The following is a 9,867-nucleotide window of genomic DNA, read 5'->3' as shown; positions in this document are numbered from 1 at the left end:
TTTCATTAGCGGTAACTATATGAAAATCAAAACAAGCTGTGTAATTATGCCATTCTCCCCGTGTTGGATTAATATGAAATTGCGTTTCTATGGTAAACGATATTGCCGAAGCTAATTGCTCCATTCTATCCATTATTGGTTATTATTTATTTCGTAAAGTTGATTTGTAATTTATAGAATTATGAATTTCTGAAAAAGAAATTTTACGTTCGTATTTTGATTATTAATGTAACCGTTGTTTTTGTTTTATTGTTATTTTATTGTTATTGTTTATATTATATTTTTTTTTTTAGAAATGCTTTACTAGATTTTCAAATCGCTGTTTCCGTATCACATAATCAAATATACATTTAGTATATTTGACATCCATTCTCGGATCATGCGCATACGTAGTATGGTGTTTCTTTTTACATATTATATCATGGGTCTCTACTAAATTAAGTAGCCTTCCTGTTTTATTATATGTACCGATATCTACTTCGAAAATTATTTCTCTATTGCCTAATTTTTCAAACTGAATATAAAAATTTTTATTGAAATATTTGTCGTAACACGTTATGTTTAGCATGGGATAATGGTCTAAGTCTAATCTCTTTAAAATGTTTTTATCTGAATGTCCGTTCCATACTACTATTACATTTTCCTTATTACCTCTACGTATGTAACTTTCTATCCCTTAGTCAAATTATTCCTGGTTGAACTCAAACTTTGTTTTAATTGGTCTAAACAAGCATCTCTCAAATCGGTCTTGACCCTGAAAACTCTCTTGATTTCTCTCACTGCCACCTGAAGCTCTGTATCACCCGTAGGTCGAGCTTCCTCATTAACTGGTAGCAAAAGAGGTCGTCCTTCCAGTTTCCTAATCTTAAAACGGTCTAAGCTATTGGATATAGCCCCGGAGATGACAACCATGCTTGTCTTGTTCACCATTGAGAACTCGAAGTCCATAATTACGAACTTATGTGTCTCTTTTCTGTATAATTAAACATTTTTGTGTTAGTGATTATATTTTTATATTTATTATTTATACATTTATTACATACTCATATATTTATGTGATTGTTAATAACTTATATTATTAATACTAAGTTATATTATATTATTAATATTATTCCTTATTATATTTTATAATATTTATATATTCAATTTATACATTTTTATTGTTCTTTTAGAAAGGGAGGCATATTACTTAGGGCTAGTCTATCTGGTGTGTCACCTAGTAGCTTTTCCTTAACCCCATTCCCTTTTGCCGATGACGTCACATGTATGACTTCTCTTTTTTTATTCGTTATATCGTTATCCATAGTTCTTGTTCGATGGCGGGATATGGCCCTCATAGTGGTCAGTTTGCATTTATAACTTATGTATATAAACGCCAAAAGAAACATGGAGAATACTAACAATGCCATAATTGTATACATCATTAATGAATTGGTATTACTTTGTACTTCCACTCCGGATTGTTTAAGTATTTCCTCGTCTATCATTTTTTCTACATCGTCTAGTGAGTGGGCCATTTCGTGTACGTTATCGAGTTTGCGTGAGTCGAACTTATGTCTATACTTTTCTGTTTTAATGTCCTTGATACTGTTATTGATTTTATACGATATATTCCCTACTCCGATCTTAGGTATGAAATTTGTGAAATACTTCGTTTTGATTTCCCTTGTCGGATTTAGCACTACATGTTCTGCATAAGCTCTACATTCCTGATTTAATTTAATTATCCCTTGATTTTTAATTTTTTCCGTATATGGTTCTTGTATTCCCTGACACGTAATTTTTAATGTATCTTTTTTTGTTGTGTATATCCATGTGTTGGCATACTTAAGTTTGTGGTATATATTTTTAGAAATAATGATTACTCCTGATTCACAATTTTGTGGTAACTGGTCTGGATTTTTAAATAAAGAAATTTCACACGGTTGTTCTTTTGATTCGTGTTGTATTGGTTGGAATTCCGGGCAAATACTAAAGGTTTCTGTTTTGGTACAGTGTAATAATTCTGTTTCGGTAAATGTTATAAATTTTCTACGATTTTTAGTTATTCCTACATATTGGTATTCCGGTTTCAATACAATACTATGTGTTTTGTTATCCGGTCGATCAATGTCTACAGGATGTGGTATAGGTATGATTTTAAATAAAGTCAATTGAGTTTCCGTTATCAACGGTATTTTGATCAGAAATACTATTTGATCACCACTATAAAATACTGCAATTTTAGTTATTTTTGTAAATTCATGTATTTCGCTTGGCAATGTTCCCATTGGTAAATTCAAGTTAAGTGGTAGGTTTAATTTTACTTCTACTAGTTGCGCTGCAAGTTCTCGCGGTGTTACTAAACTTGGGTGTAAAACACCTGTCCTAGCCGCAGTTATTATGGCGCTTAAAGTTTGGGTTTCGTAAGAGTATTGTGTCATTAACGCTGTAAATATACTGAAAATTCTATTTGAAAGTAACAAGGTTTCTAAAGTATACGTATTGTTTATTAGAGCTTTTATGTTTGTCTCTAGACTAAGTTGCTTTTGTTTTAATTCATCATATAACCGGTTTAGTTCAGTTGAAGCACTGTTTATTCCTACTATTGAAGATTTGACTACAGTGGTCTGGTCTTTTATAACATGTATCATGCGTTCGTTGGTACCTTCGACTTTGTCTATGTGTCGTAAAGTTTCCTCCGCACATTCCTCATCACAAACTCCGAATAAAGTTTTCATTGCCGAACCTATTGTATTTACTAACCCTCTTTTCACTCTAGCACTACGTAGGGTGGTGTGTTTCCCTGGTGACAAATATATACTAATAGATTCATACATTTGTTTCCGTTGGACGGATATTTCATTAAAAGTTGTTTTTAATACATTGTCGTATTTGGAGCACATCGGTCATATTTCCCTTACAATACTCGTCCATATTTCTAATTTCTAATTCTAATTGATAATGTCTTAAATCATAGTCGCTCATCGGTATATAAGTTACGAGCTCCCAATGAGCTCCTATTATTCTGATTTCACCTTGGTTTTCATAAAATATACTTGTTTCATTTTTAAATTCTTCTATGGTGTATGGCGACTGTCCTTGCACCATCATTATACACAAAAACCTATATAATAATATGCTAATTAGACATACATTTACCTTAATTAATTTAATAGGTCATGTTACGTTATTATTATTTTATTACTTAAATATAAATTATCTTATTAATTCTAACTAAATACTACTAGCAATTATTTTACAATTATTTTGTTAAAAATTTCCCCTCGACGTTGTCCTCAGAATTTCTCTTTTCATGATCCAGCACATAGGGCTTGTATAGGGCTCATTGCTTTGTATGATTCTCAAGAGGTCTGATCTCAAAGTTGCAATGGATTGCTCTATTACGTGACGACTCATAGGGTAAGGCATAAGTGCTGCCGCAGAGTGCACATGGTGGTCAAAGCAGGCGGGGATTTCCCTGTCCCCCACTAAGAAGTAGTGTTTTTGGTGTTTTATTTTTCTACCCAAATTTTTAAGGAATCTGATTTTTAATTTCCATCTGCCAGCAAAAAAGCTCACGCTTCCCAACAAGTTCATGGCAGGTAACCACATGTGCGGCCTTTCATACGTTATCGGTGTCAAATGTATCCTTCGGTTTCCTTCACATCGGAATTCGTCCAAAATACATTTGCAGAGTACCGATTCCTCTGACAGCGTTTCATGTGGTTCATGCCAATCCCAGCAGATTTCGTTATGTGCACCATATATGTGCGAGTACTTAGGGTTTCTTTCAAACTTCATGCACCCCAGATACGTGTACAACTGCATTTCCCCCAACATTTCATCTCCCTTATTTAACCGGAGAGTCACCAGACGTCCTCCTGCTGTTTCTTTTATTTCCAACCCAAATTCAGGAACTATGTCTAATTGTGCATTTTCCACCAATGGCACTATGCGCCTATGCCCTTCCGTTGTCAGATAAATTACTTCAATTTGTCGGCTCCTATAATATAGTTTAACTCTTATAGTACTTTTTGGTTATTAGTGTAAAATTTAAAACTAACTACATGTGTACCTTAATACTAAAATAAATCTGATTTACTATCTTTATTTATGTTTTTTTTTTTTTTTTTATATATACTAGTTTCCCTCGTCGTGTTTAACTCTGTTCCTTGTTCGTGTATTAAGTTTACTACATATCTGTATCTGTATCTGTTCACACATCTAAAATTATGGTGTATACTAATAATTAGTAGTACAATGGTCATTATTAGAATGCTTACTCCTACACATATTATAAAATTATAATAATGTATTTTAAATTTAGGATTTTCTAGATTTGTTACGAATCGTGTGTTGGTGTTATTAATAATTATTTTATTAGTTATATTTGTTCTATCCTCTATTCCTTCTGTGGTATCTAACGTGATATCGCCATAGTCAAACTCATTTACTACATTTGTTACATTTGTGGGTTCTACCGTTGTTAAGTTTGCTGTAATTATTTGCGATATTATTTCGTAATTGGTATTATTTGTATTTTTGTTATACTCGAAATTATTCAGCGTAGTTAAGTTATAGTCATGCTCACTTGTCATGATAGGTTTTATTGTAGTTGAAATTGTCTGCAATGTTGGATTAGTTATGTTGGTCTTATGTAGTAATTTTGAGTGTTTGACACTTAGGTGTCTAACATTTTTCGGAAATGATATGAATTTTTCATTGTCTAATCCTATTGTTTTCAATGTTATCTCGCACATTGTGTCAATAGTAGTTTTTGTTAAAGTGTTGTTCAATACAATAGTCGTAGGTTTTATGGAGAATATACACCCTAGGTTCACATTTACCCGTGTGTTGTTCTCATCATTCAAAGCTAAAGTTATACGTTCCGTTGTTCCCCAAGTAGTTCGTTGAAGTTCAACACGACTATTGTTTACTTCATAAAAAACTATTGTTTCTTCATGGCTCGTTACTCCCTTTACTGTCATAATGATTAACCTATAATTTCATTACTTATTACTTATATTATTTTATTGTTCTATTACCTATTATACATTTATACTCTATATCTATACTTAATATTATTACTTTTTTTTTTATTATCTATTTCTGTTCATACATTCTCAACAATTTGTCCATTCTGTCGCTTCTTTTACGACTTACCATTACCATTCGTTTCATTTCTTTTCTATATTTTTCCCTATCGTGTTCTAACATTTCGTCAGACTCCGGCATTACGTTTAACCAATCGTTTATTACTATACAAAATTGTTCTCCCAAGTCGTTTTTTTCATAAACGTCATGTATATAAACCGTAATGTTTTTTGTAAATCGCTCTAATTCCGATTGCGAATATGGTTCGTTCAATTTCTTATTAGCATTTTCCATACGCGACTTTAAGCAACTAGGTGCTTCGTCCCTTCTTAAGAAAGTAGTAATGTTATGTTTTTCTCGTTTGATCATGTCGTATAGATAATTTATGAATTTGGTTTTCTTCTCCCTAAAAATAAATACTTAATCTTAAACTACACTCTAAGTCTTATCTACCCTATTTATTTAATAATTATTTAATTATATTTAATTTCTACCTAAACTTTCGTATTAGATTTCTAATTATCCTTGTCTAGTTTGTCTTTTCATAATATCTTTTTACATCATTTTTATGTACAGTCACCTTCCTTCTACCTCTCTGTATTACTACATTTTCGGTATCCAAAACTTCTAAAATTTCAAAAGGTCCTTTCCATAATGGACTTAATTTATTTTTCTGGGTTTTGTCTTATGTGTAACATATTTTATCTTTATTTAATTCGCACGGAGTGTTATCATTTATAGTTAATATATTATTCGCAACATCTATTATCGCGTTAGTTTGTAACAGGAAGTGGTGACCTAGAATTCCATCTCGCGGTATTGGAAATTCCTTATCGACCACATGAAATTCCGTTTTTATTTTATTATTATTTAATATTAATATTATTGTAATTTTGCCTATGGTAGTTACTATTTTATCATTAATGCCTTTTAAATTTATTTTTTCTTTTTCGTTTACTAATGTTTCGCCTGTTAATTTATTTATTTTTATTAAATTGATTTCACTACCGGTGTCTAAAAGAAGATTTGCTGTATTTGTTTTAAAGTTAGGTGATTGAAATGTAACATGATTTTCATTAATTACTGATACGATGGTGAAACATCGTTGGGTGATAATTCCTCCGTTGCGGCCGTTATTTGATTGATCGAACGGACGCCGTTTCCGTTCGATACCTGACCGTTTCCCGTCCGGTTTGCATTATTACGCTCATCCCGTTGCTTACTATAACAGCTAACACTATCGTGTCCTATCTTATTGCAATAACTACAAGTTATTGGTGCCAAATTGTTATTAAAATTATTATCAGTATTTTGTCGTGCGTTATTATTTTGCGGTTGCGGATTATTATTATTATTTCGACGCGCAACCTGTGTAACATTACCACGACAATCGCGAGCGACATGATTAGTTCTGCCGCAAATAAAACATCCGGGATTGTTTTGCTGTCTCCGATTATTATTATTCTATTGACCGTTATTATTACGCGGATAGTTATTACTATTATTATTATTGCGACTAAAATTATTATTACCATTAACATTATTATAATTATTAGGACCTTGTCTATTCTGACCACGATTATAATTTTGCTTATAACCGAATTTCTGTCTATTTGGATTATTTCCCTGATAGTTATTTGACCAACGATCTCCGTTATTATTTTTATTTCCGTTCTGATTTACTTTAGTTTCGTTATTTTGTAATTCTTTGTTAAAACTAAATTCGATTTCCAACTGCCTAGCCATTTGCATTGCCAGTTCTAACGTTTCTGGGTTCCTAGCTCGTAATATTGTTTGTAAATCCATTTTCAACCCATTTATATAAATTGCTAAAGCCTGATCTTTTAAAGTTTGCCTCAAAATTCTCGATTCTTCCGGTGTTTTATTGGCCAAAGTTGCATTACATAAATTATAATACAATTGTTCTACGCGACCCGTATAAGTTAGTACATCTTCGTCAATTTTCATACGAACAGAATTTAATCCTATCTGTAATGTTTGTGGTGACAATTGCTGTTCAAAAGCTCCCCGTAATATTTTTTTAATGGTTTCCCAATCACTGGTTTCCCTATACCGACATACTTCTAACGCTTTGCCAGTAATCCTAGTATTAATAAATTTCACTAATAAGGGTATAGTTTCTTTATCTACGGCCTCACATGCATAATCGCATGCCCGTATGAACGAACAAACGTCTTTTGCATCGGCGCAAATTGGTATCATAGCAGTGACCTGCTCAATTGTAGCCTCTACACTAGACATTTTTGTTCTTTGCTTCCTTTTCACTGGTCCTAATTCTGAATGGATTAATTTGGTGTACTACGTAACCCTATTAATCTTTGTTCTAATCCTGTATTCGAGTCTTCTTTAACAGTAGTATCTAACAAACTTTTCCCTGTTGTTTTTCCTTATTAATTCCCTGTGTAGAGTCGCTACCCTCTTTCGTATTTATACTTATGTTTACTAATTTATCTACTTCAATATTTTTATCTAACTCTACTTGAGTTCCGATTTCTTTTGTTGTATCTGTTTCCTCTTCCGAACTATTACTATCGTTTTCACTATAACTATTTCCTTCTTTTTCCTTATTCATACGTTTATTTTTATACTCATTTATTATAGCTTTAAATTAATTATATTTTATTTCTTAAATAATTTATTTATTATTATTTTTTATTATTATTTGTTTACACAACTTATCATTTTCCCCAATTATTAGTTTATCATTAATTTCTTTTTTTTCTCTAGGATTTTTTTATCCTCTCTAAAATTCACAATATACGTCAAGTAATTTTTAACACGTTAGGCCTTTCTTGCCTATAAAACTCACAATTATTTTTCAATTATAACACGGCTTATTTCTGCTTAATAAAATCTCCGATTATTAAAATCGCTAAATACGGCTCTTCCCGGCCTAAATAAATTCACAATTATTTTTTTCACAAAATACGGCTCTTTTTTTGGCCCAATAAAATTCACAACTATTTTTCAATATACGACTCTACTCTGCCCAATAAAATTCACAATTATTTAATTCACAATATATATGGCTCAAATCCGCCCCAAAATAATTCCTTTCATCAACTTTTTAAAATATGGCACTTTTTCAGCCTAAAATAATTCAATATATAAAGACTTATTACTTGCCTTCCCAATAATTCAATAATTAAGGTCTTAACTGCCTTCAATAAAATTCTCAATTAATATTCTTTTTAATTCACAAAATAAACTTTTTTTTTTTTTGCGTGTTCCTTGACGTATAATTCACTAATAATTTTTTTATTCAATAAATATTTATTTCCGTATTCCTCACGTATAATTCTCCCTAAATAAAAAATTCCCCCTTAATTATAATTCCTTTTTTTTTTTTATTTTATACTATTCTTACGATATTTATCTTAAATAATTTTTTCCGCATAAAAAAAAAATAATTTTCTTGTAAAAATATTTAATTTTAATAAAATAATTTAATTTCCGTAATAATAAAAAAAATTCAAAGTAATTAAAATAATTTTACTTTTCTTTTATATAAAAAATATTTTTTTTTTCTAAAAAAAAATATCTATTTTAAAACTTCTAAATTATTATTTTTCCTGAAAAATTTTCTGTGTCAAAATATTTTATTTATTTTAAAAAATAAATTATTTTTTTTTAGATTTTTTTTTTTTTTTACTTATTATTTTTCCTGAGAAATTCTTTATGTTACTTTGTTTTATTTTTTTTTTAAAAGAATAAAATATTTTAGATTCTGAACGAAGTGATGAATGTATTGATTTTACAAAGATGTGTTTTTTTTTTTTTTTTTTTTTTTGTTTTTGTGTCTGTGTACAGCATAACTAGTCGAAAAAATGCTCCAATTTCTAACTATGGGGGTGGTTTCCGATGTAAAAGTGAATATCCTTGGTGCATTATAGAGGTAAAAAGTTACCATTTTCCAACAGTTTTCAAAAAAATTGAGAAAAACAAAAAAAAAAATGACAGAAAAACGGTAATTTTTACGCAAAACCAGTTTTCGACCAAATCGATTTTTTTTTTATGGCTGTAATTCAAAAACTAATCACTGAAAATACTTGAAGTTTTCACCAAATGTTAATGTCAGTGGTATCTGTATATAGTTAAATTTTCAAAAAATTTTGACTTTTTTTGAGTTATTTATAGACCACTGAAATTTTCGATTTTTTTGAGAAATTTTTTTTAAAGTGTCGATAAAAAATTTTTGGATGACCAAAAAGTTTTGAAAATTTAATACAAGGTTCTTTATGAGTTGTTTTTATTGTAGCTAAAAAAAATTAAAAATCGTTAGTCACAATTTTTTTTTATAAGCGTTTTTAGTTTTTACGAAATCTGTCGAAAACGCGAAAATTTGCAAGTAATTTTGAAGTTGAAAAATCATAAAATTTTTTTCTTTTATAACTAAGTTTTGAAAATTTGGTACAAGGTTCTCCATACATTTTTCTTCAAATATCTGTAAAAAAAACTCTACCGGATTCAGATAAAAAATTTTTATGAGTGTTTGAAATTTAAATTTTTACAAAACCGCGTTAAATAACGGTTTAGCCTCAAACGATTTTTGATATTTGTTATAATTCAAAAAGTATAAGTCGTAGATACTTGAAAATTTTACCAGTTATTTAGATTGGCATTTTATTTACTTGATTTAATTTTAAAAATATTTTGAGTTTTTTTGAGCTATTTATAGACAATTGAAATTTTCAAATTTTCTGAAAATTTTTTTTAAAGGGTCGATAACATTTTTTTGGACCTATCAAAATACTTGAAAATTTTATACAA

General features: G+C 29.9%; 1 pseudogene; it reads right to left on the bottom strand.

Moving 5' to 3' along the window:
* Positions 1–289: 289 nt before the first annotated feature.
* Positions 290–948, bottom strand: LOC126553505 (uncharacterized; annotated as a pseudogene).
* Positions 949–9,867: the final 8,919 nt, after the last annotated feature.

Source organism: Aphis gossypii, unplaced genomic scaffold, assembly GCF_020184175.1.
Source record: "Aphis gossypii isolate Hap1 unplaced genomic scaffold, ASM2018417v2 Contig00252, whole genome shotgun sequence".
NCBI classification, from domain to species: Eukaryota; Metazoa; Arthropoda; class Insecta; order Hemiptera; family Aphididae; genus Aphis; species Aphis gossypii.
Note: the sequence above shows the minus strand (reverse complement) of the source record. Positions and strands in the feature narration are given on the sequence as shown.